The sequence below is a fragment of the Ananas comosus genome, linkage group 8, assembly GCF_001540865.1.
Source record: "Ananas comosus cultivar F153 linkage group 8, ASM154086v1, whole genome shotgun sequence".
NCBI classification, from domain to species: domain Eukaryota; kingdom Viridiplantae; phylum Streptophyta; class Magnoliopsida; order Poales; family Bromeliaceae; genus Ananas; species Ananas comosus.
In genome coordinates, this window is record NC_033628.1 from 4,298,934 (window position 1) to 4,308,385 (window position 9,452).

The window sequence follows — 9,452 nt, forward strand, 5'->3', positions numbered from 1 at the left end:
TCCTCTCAAGCTCACTGTAATGATTTCTTTTTCTTATTGCAATCTTTGTAAAATGTCCAACATGGTAAATTAGTAAATGACCAGATTGAAGGTCTTTGAAAGGTTAACATGAGTTTTGTTTGCCTCTTCTCTTCTTGGGGAGAACGCTCTGGTTAATTTGTACAGCTGATGCTATATGCAACAATATCTCTCTTTTTAGTTTTCCTTTTTTATTTTATCTTTTCTAACAGCAAGTAGAATACTAGATGGGAAAACCCAATTATGCTTGGAGGCATTTGATGCTTCAGAATAATAGTGTATTTTTTACAAGATCTCCAGATGTTGGTCTATGTTTCTAAAATATGTTTCTTGGACTAGCACTATCATATGTTTATAAAAATTAGATTTATTTAATTTAATTTTAGTCCAGCTAAAATGTGTTTGGGACGGCGGAGGTTCTTGTGCTTTAATTTGTTTTTGATGATGAAACATCTAAATCAATGATCGATTTTTTTAGACATGACATATACTATCGGAAGCACATAAAAATCAAAATGTTTAGATTTTTTTTTGACATTATTTGCCTTGCAAACAAACTCTCAAAATGAATGACTCAAGATCAATATTTATAAAAAGTAATAATAGAAGACCTAAATTTTGATCCAACACATATATATAGCGTAAAGAATTTTCTTAAAATTTTTTTACTTGATTTGGATTGTTCTATACCGCTACACATACAAACTTACATTGGTTTATTACAATTAATAATTTTGAGATCTTTTGATCACTAGGCAAATAATGTCAAAAAATTATAAAATTTGGATTTTAAATACCTCCAATAGTGCAGACTATATGAACGAAATCAATCATCGATTCAAATGTTTCATCATCAAAAATAATTTAGAAGTACAAACTGTACTAATAAAAGTGGGCTAGCTGAACACATTTAATTTTTCCGAATGCACCTATGATATTTCTATAGCATTGACATTATACTTTTACAAAATATCAAAAGTTAATTAAAGTATTGTTCAATTAAAGAGTCAATTAAACAGCATCCGATGTTTTACATACGAAATTGATATTGCCAAGTCATATTTAGGATTTACAAATTAATTATCCCTTTACTTATCTCGAGATGTAGTAATAATAATGCTTTTAATAAATCGTAAGTAAGAAAAATTGAAACTTCATATATTACTAGTGAAGTTACATACGTGTTGCAACGAGCTGGCTTTAAAGAAGCAAATGAAAAAATATATATGACAATTAACAAAAGAGAGACAGTAAATTCATGATTCGTATCAGGCAAAGAAGCTACTCTACTGTGAATCATTTTTTTTTTTACTCTTTTTTTCTTTTTTTTTGTTTCCCATCTCATAGGCAAAAACCTTATTTTCAAGTTTAGGGACGTAACTCCGGTATAGTTCGTCAACTGCTCTCCTTCTAATCTCTTTAGCATCACTTGTAACATAAATGTGTAGGGAAAGTGCCTTGTAGTTCCAAGTGCTTAAGTCGATGGTATATGTGGAAGAGCTTACACCCAATTTCTCTTGGAACTACAATATCCTATTAAAGTCATAAAAAGATTAACAACATCAGATGAGAAACTACTTTGGTCAAGTAACTAACACAATACTGCTGTGCAGGAAAATTAATTTGATTTTACAAGGGTACGCTTCCAAAAGCATTTTTGAAATTGAAACCGCTTGATATATTACAAGGTAAATAAAGCTACAAAAATCTCGAAATCCGATTCAAAGGATGCTCAAGCTATCCGGATCGTGTCTAATAGTGCCGATCGTTGATTCAGATGCCCTAGTAGTTGAAAACGACGTGAAAGTAGATGACTAACTTTGTTCACTTCTGAATATAATCTAGCTTTGCTCATGCAAGGGCCAACCAAATGCTGGAAGGTGTACACATGCACATACATATAAACGCACACACGGAAAGATGTGTTCTGTAGGAATTCGTACCTTTTGTTCATAGAGTAAGCGTTCCGGTTAGGGCAGAACACGATTCGCATTTTCTAACAAGATCATGAAGTCGAGGGAGAGCTCTTGCGCACCCTTCCGCAGAGGGTTGCAGAATTTATAACTGATCTCAAAGCACTAAAACATCAAAGAAATTATTCAAATTAAAGATATGACAAAAAATTTGTTCAAAAGAAAAGAAAAAACCAAGAATTGTAAAAGAAAACGTGTGAGAAATGGCATAAATATTTATAAAAATTTTACTGAAGTATTAGTAGAATAGAAAAATCGAAATCTAACAAGTGAAGAGATCAATGTACACAACAAACTTGAAGCAAACAAATAACATTTGAAGTGTCAAGCTAAGCTGATACATAGAGGGCTGTAATGTGGGCTGTGCCGGACCGGCACAGTCCACATTTTTCGGGCCAAAACGGGCTAGGGTCTGGCCCGGATTTAATTTCGGGCAGGGCCGTGCCGGGCCCAAGTTCTCAACCCTCTGGCCCGGCACGGCCCTTTGGCCCGGAAGATACGAGCCGTGCTTCGGGCCGGCCTATCAAAGTATTTATTTTTAAAATTTTTTAAAAAAATTTAGTATGAAATTTAAAACTGTAAAGGGTTAATTACACTAATGGTCCCTAACCTTTACATTTTTTTCAATTTGGTCCCCAACCTTTTTTTTTGCAATCAAGTCCCTAATCTTTTGATTTCATTTCAATTAAGTCCCAGCCGTTAAATAACTGTTAAAATTGACGGAAAATGTCACGTCAGCACCACGTCAGGCGCGCACATGGTGACGCTGTTCAGCGATTGCAAAAAAAAAAAAAGGTTGGGGACCAAATTGAAAAACGGTGCAAAGGTTGAGGACCGATGGTGTATTAACCGATTAAATTTATAAATTCAAAAAAATTTAATTTAATATTTAAATTTTAAATTTAAATTTTGATTTTGAATTCAATTTAAATTGGAATTTAAATTCGCGATTTTGTATTTAATTTTAAATTCAAATTCACATTTGGAATTCTAAATTCTAATTTAATTTCAAACTTCGATTTGAAATTTCAATCAAAATGTGAATTTGAATTTGAAGTTTAAATTCAATTTAGAATTGAAATCAAATCTTAAATTCAAATTTAAATTTTGAATTCCAATTTAAAATTTAAAATCAAAATTTTGATATGATTTTAAATTTACATTCTGATTTTAAATTTAAATTTCGTTTCAAAACTTTCATTTTAAATGTAAATTGAAATATCAAAATCAACATCAAAATTTTAAGTTTGATTTCAAAATTTAGATTCAATTAAAATTAATTTAAAATTTGAATTTCAATTCAAAATTTTAATTAGACTTTAAATTCCAATTCAAAATTCTAATTTCTCGTTATTTAAAATTTTATTTTAATATTATTTTTGAATTTAAATTTAAAATTTTGAATTTTACTTTTAGAGACTAAAATGAAAAATGTGCAAAGTTTAGGGATCTAAATTGAAATACAAAAGATTGCAAATAGACGCTGACGTGGCAATTCCATTATTTTAACATTTTTTAACGGTTGGGACGTAATTGTAGTAAAATTAAGAGGTTAGGGACTCAATTGCCAAAAAAAAGAGATGGGGGACTCAAGTAAAAATTGGTGCGAAGATCGGGGACTACCGGTGTAATTAACCCAAATATAAACATAAATATTTTTATTTAAATTAATATTTTGATTAAATTAAAATTAAAAAATTATAAAAATAATTATACTAAAGTAAATATTTAATTTTTTTTAAAAAATAAATAAATTTGTATTATTTATTTAAAAGAAAAGAAAATGTAATAGACTTTTGGTCCAATGGACCAAAAATTCTTTGGTCCTTTGGACCAAAAGTCCTCCTCCCAAGGTCTGCCAGCAGACCTTGGGAGGAGAGCTCCTAGGGAGGAGGGACCCCAGGAGTTCAGACCCTATGGCCCAAGGCAAATTCCTTGGGCCACGGGGTGCGGGCGGGCTGGCCCGGCTGGCACGACCCAAGCGGGCTGTGCCGCCAGGCCGTCCGCCTCTACTCGGCCCGGCAACGCCCAGGCCCGTTTCAGGCCGTGCCGTGCCGTGCCGGGCCGTCGGGCTCCAAAGAGGTGGCCCAGCACAGCCCAGAGCATCGGGCCAGGCCGGCCCGGCATGGGTGCTCAGTACCCGTGCCGTGCTGTGGCTCGGCCCGAGGCCGTGCCGGGCCGGGCGGCCCACGTGCCGCCCGGCCCGTTTTACATCCCTAGATACATAGTTCCTAAGTTAACCTCTCTCTTTCTTTTATTAATTATTCTGAAATGGCCCAAACTATATATGAGGTCCTGCTTCCCAGAGAATTATCCATCCTATAACTATTTTAGCTCCAGTATGCTTAACTTTTTTAACTTCTTGGGGCTAACCATTGTCCAAAATGTTAAAGCCGGATTAAGAGGCTTAGCCTTATCATATTTTACATATAAGACTAATTTCAAATCCTAGAGGTGTTATATTCCTCCTCCCTTTAAGCTGACGTCTTCGTCAAGCTCAAGCACACTCACAAACAGTATGTGATATGAGATTCATCTTGCGAGTCTTAACCAACCTTGTAGAAAACTGTGCTTTACACACAACGATAATAAGTCAGGGAGCTGTGCTTTATCCGCTGTGTAACCTTGATTTAGTCGACTCTTTTCACACTTTGGACTGGTGATTGGCTCTGCTACTAACTGTTACATCCTGCTCTCTATGGAGTCACCCATCTTAAAACTAATGTAGCTTTAGCACGCTTAACTCTCTTAAACTCTTGGGCCTAATCATCGCCTAAAATGCTATAACCCGGCTAAGAGGTTTAGCCTTATTATATCTTATATATAGGACTAATTACAAATTCTAAAAATGTCACACTATGGATATTTTGTGCCTATGTCGAACAAAATTTGTAACTCATGTATTACAGAGTCTAAGCAGATAAACTACCGAATTACGCGTAACATGTACCAAAAGTTCAGCAAACAGGCTAAAATAGTTAAAATACATATCATTTATAAAGTAAGTAGTGCATGAGAAGTTGGAAAAGAATATTTTCGTAGAAAGGGTTGGAGACCAATTTGAATGTAGTGCAAACTTAAACATAATTTAATTCAAAACCTTTTTTTTAAGATTAATTTCATTCATGCCCTTCAAAAGTTTCAAAACATCAGGTAAACCTCTTAAAAATTTGAAATATCCCAATTTTTCCTTAAATATGTACTATTTTTTAAACATGCCCACGTCGTCAGTTTTTGCCAAGGGCCGTACGGACACAATGCCCACGAGTCGCGATTGTGACTTGACCAACCAGCCTCACACCACTTCGAACATGACTCGGCCCAACCCAGCCTCATGCCATTTCGAACGTGACTCGGCCCAACCTGACTTCTCGCCACAGGGCAGGATGTTGGCCCAAGCCAACAAAGTTAGTGTCGAGACGGCGGAGGTGGGATGGACACTCTAGGCTGTCTCTGGCGGTGGATACATCATCTGCGAGGAAGGGGGCGAAGGAAAAGGAGATAGAGTTTCTAAGGCATTGGCATATTTTAGTTGGTTTTCAAAAATTTTGGCTTGAATCGCAAAAATGAAATAAGTGACTCATTTTTGTAAAAACACAAAACTAGTATATGTTGAATCAGATTAGTATATGCCGTTAAATATATTAGTCCCACATTACATACAAATTAAAATTTTTATTTGTATATGTGCGTGCGAGAGATTTCTGTTGGGTGCTAAACGAATTTAAGAACTATTTCTAATGGAAATGGAGGATTTTTATAAATTTGACTAAGTACAAGAGAACTTTGTCTTTTTGGGGGTTGGTCTCATGTAATTGTCATGACAACCTTTTTCTAGACTTTTCAATGACCCTTGAGCTTCTCATTGAACTCTTCACTAACCCTTCGACTCTCGACTCTTAGAATTCCAAGATCAATGACCTTTAGAATTCCAAAATGACCCTTAGACTTCCAAAATGACTCTTAGTATTCTTGTAGAGCCACAAATATCTACGTGAACTAGTTCAAACGGAGCTTTTGCTCTCCAAGATGTTTTAGGAAATGGAAGGCGATGTAATTTTCCGTAAACACATCCTTCACAAATTTGGTCCACTTTATTTATTGACGGAAGTCCAAAAATCATGTTCTTCTCTTTTAATAGATGAAGTCCTTTAAAGTTTAAGTGGCCATATCTTAAGTGCCACAGATATGATTCATCAACTTTTTCACTTTCTAATTCAATATTTTGCTTGGTTGGCATGTTTAGAGGAAAAACGTCATCTTAACATTTACTACCAATGCATTCTTATCTTTATCAAAAATTTCGCCTCCATCTTTTTCAAATATAACAGTATATCCATTTTGCAATAACTACCCAATGCTTAGTAAATTTTGAGTTAGCCTGGAACATAGAGAACCTCATGAATAAACCTTTTCATACCTCCTTTTGTCTTGCCCTCAATCTGTTGTAGCTCTTGCCATTACCAAGCTTGACTTGGTGTAGATCAACAAATTAAGAAGTCTCGATTCCCTGTCATATGATTACCTCAGCCATTATCCAAATACCAAGTTAATTTCTTGTGATTCTTGTTGGACATTCATGCAAGAATAAAATAATTATTCACTGTTATTTTCTTTAGAAAAATTAGCTTTATTTTTTTCTTTTTTATCCTTAAACCAACAGTCTCTTTCAGAATGGTTTGGAATCTTGTATCTTTTGCATCAAAAACGACAATTTTTGTATTCATATCCAGAATTTTTGCAAATAAAACATTGAGAATCGAAGTTACCATTTCTTTCAGTTGGTTGTCCACTTCGGCCTTTACCTTTGCCACGAGACCAATTTTCTTGATTTCTCCTTTGGAATTGTCTTCTATCTTTGCCATCTCGCTCCACACTTGCTGCTTTCCTTTCTTTGATTGTAAGTTTGGATTGAAATGCTTGCTTTATATTGTGCTCTGTAAACCTGCTCATTCTTTGTGCATGTGCCTCAAGAGAGCCCATCAGTTCATGCAAAGTAAAAATAGATAAATCTTTCAATTCTTCGATTGCTACGACAATATGATCAAATTTAACTAGTAAACTTCTTAGAATTTTCTCAACTATCTGTTTCTCTTCAATTGTATCTCCATAACTTCTTATTTGATTTATAGTCCCAGCAACTCTAGAGAAAAAATCTTTATATTTTCATTATCTTTCATGGCTAAATTATCAAATTCACACCACAATAATTGAAGCTTAATAGTGATGATTTTGTCGGAGCCTTGAAACTCTTTTTAAAAAATTTTCCAAGCTTCGTTTGATTTAGTTGCACCCAAAATTCTAGGAAATATAGTTTTACTTACCCCTTGTTGGATGAAAAGCAAAGCTTTTGCATCCTTTTTCTTGCTCTCCTTATGTTCATTTTGCTTTGCTTGAGTCCATGTTGCAAATGCTTCTTGATTTGGTAGTTCTTCGTAGCCTCCTTCTACCAAATCCCACAAGTCTTGTGACAGAAAGAGAGTTTCATCTTGGATGCTCCAAAAATCATAACTATCTCAGTCAAAAATTGGTACTTGATTTTGCATGTAGTTGAAGGTGGTGATACTTGTTGTTTGCTGATGCTTTGCTTGAGCTTGCTCCAGTACTTGTTGTCATGAAGTGCTAGATTTGAGATGAAGGACTCGAGAGAACTTGGCTCTGATATCAATTTTGTTGGGTGCTAAAAGAATTTAACTATTTCAAATGAAAATGGTGGATTTTTATAAATTTGACTAAGTACAAGAGAACTTAGTCTTTTGGGGGGTTGATCTCATGTAATTGCCATGACAACCTTTTTATAGACTTTTCAATGACCCTTGAGCTTCCTCATTGAACTCTTCACTAACTCTAAGACTTCTTGACTCTTAGAATTTCAAAATCAATATTCTTTAGAATTCCAAAATGACTCTTAGACTTCCAAAATAACTTCTTTTTTTTTCATTTCGTTTTCGCCATCCTCGAGGCCTATGATGCCTCACCCATGTAGCTTAGTTCTCCTTCTGAATGAATGAAGCGCGGGTAGCATTCTACCTTTTCCTTAAAAAATAAAAAGAATTACAATTTATATTTTAACAATTTCTTCATCTGTTAGCTTATGTTTTTTGAGTTAGGATAAAGTCCTCTAACACACAAGAGATTTCTATCAGCTCAATCCTATCTCAATCAGTTTCGTCCGATTCTCAACTTATTTCATTAAGTTGTTTTAACTGATTTCATCCAGTTCTTATCTCCCTAAGTCCAATTTCTTTCAAATCAGTTTCATCTAGTTAAAATGTGCGAGGACAAGTACGTAGTGAGAGGGAGAAAACAAGTACTGAAGGGGGAAACGAAACTATATATAATTGGTAAAACTTGTGCTACATGCACTAACCTCAGCCGCTTCATAAAGTATAAACTAAACATGCATGCCCAATTAATACAGATCATAAATTAGAAAGATGGCCGTGGCTGTTCAACTGTATTTTATGCTTTTCTTTTTGCCGGTAGTAATCTCAGTAGATAGAGTATTTAATAAAGAAAAGGAGAAAACTGAAACTCTTATGATGCAGTAGCTAGAAAGCAGAAACCAAAATTTGAGCATCAAAACAAAATCTTCAAGTCGGTTCTCTTCTGATTTTTTCTGCATTTGGAGAACCTTCATACCATGGTTTCACTAATAACAGGCCATAAATTAAAAAGTTGGACAAAGATCTAGCACAATGATCAGATTAGCTGAAGCAAATAAAGTACCAATTAATATCGTTTGAAGTGGCAGATAGAAGAGTGAGAAAGTGAGAGGAGGCTTCAAGATGCATGGTTTACTCCTATGGCTGCATTTGCCACTGCACCTGCAGATTGAGAACAAATCACACTCACCATCTGATCTCTTCTACTCCCTCTCACTCGCTCTCTGCAGGGGCAGAGGCAGGTGCAGGTGCAGGTGCAGGTGCAAATGCAGCTGTAAGACAAGCCATGACCACACAACTACACACACATACACAGAGAGAGAGAGAGAGAGATCTAGAGAGAGAGATCTAGAGAGAGAGAGCGAAGTGGGTTTTGCCTCTGGTGCTCAACAAAATTAAAGATTCATTAATTTATATAATAATAATGGCGAGGAATGAAACCAATAGGCACGTGCTGTTTTATGGGTAAAACTGCCTCAACTATGACGGAGAAATTTTGAAAGACGGTACATTGCAAAGTAAAAAAAAATCTCTTATATCCACTTTATTCAAGTATCATTCATTTTTTACTTATTATATTAATACTTTTTAGTTTAATTAAAAATTAGTTATTTGAATATTTTTTAAATTTATCATTAGTTATTTTTAAGTAAAATATATATATATACATTTATTTTTAAATTTATCATTAGTTATTATTTTTTTTTAATGTATAGATCTCTATATATAAAAATTGTGCAAATAGTATATATATATAAGATTTGGTTATTTGGTGGTCCTATTTAAAAATGGGGCC

At 34.6% G+C, this 9,452-nt stretch overlaps 1 long non-coding RNA gene across 3 annotated transcripts; it reads right to left on the bottom strand.

The window, feature by feature from the left end:
- LOC109714143 lies at positions 1,156 to 9,019 on the bottom strand. Of its 3 annotated transcripts, none has more exons than XR_002217249.1 (4): positions 8,721 to 9,019; positions 6,412 to 8,027; positions 1,962 to 2,096; positions 1,156 to 1,551 (listed from the first exon to the last, which is right to left on the bottom strand). It is a non-coding gene; the product is annotated as an uncharacterized LOC109714143 (long non-coding RNA). The 3 variants fall into 3 exon arrangements; XR_002217248.1 differs by having other exon boundaries at positions 6,412 to 6,501; positions 6,761 to 9,011; XR_002217247.1 differs by having other exon boundaries at positions 6,412 to 9,008.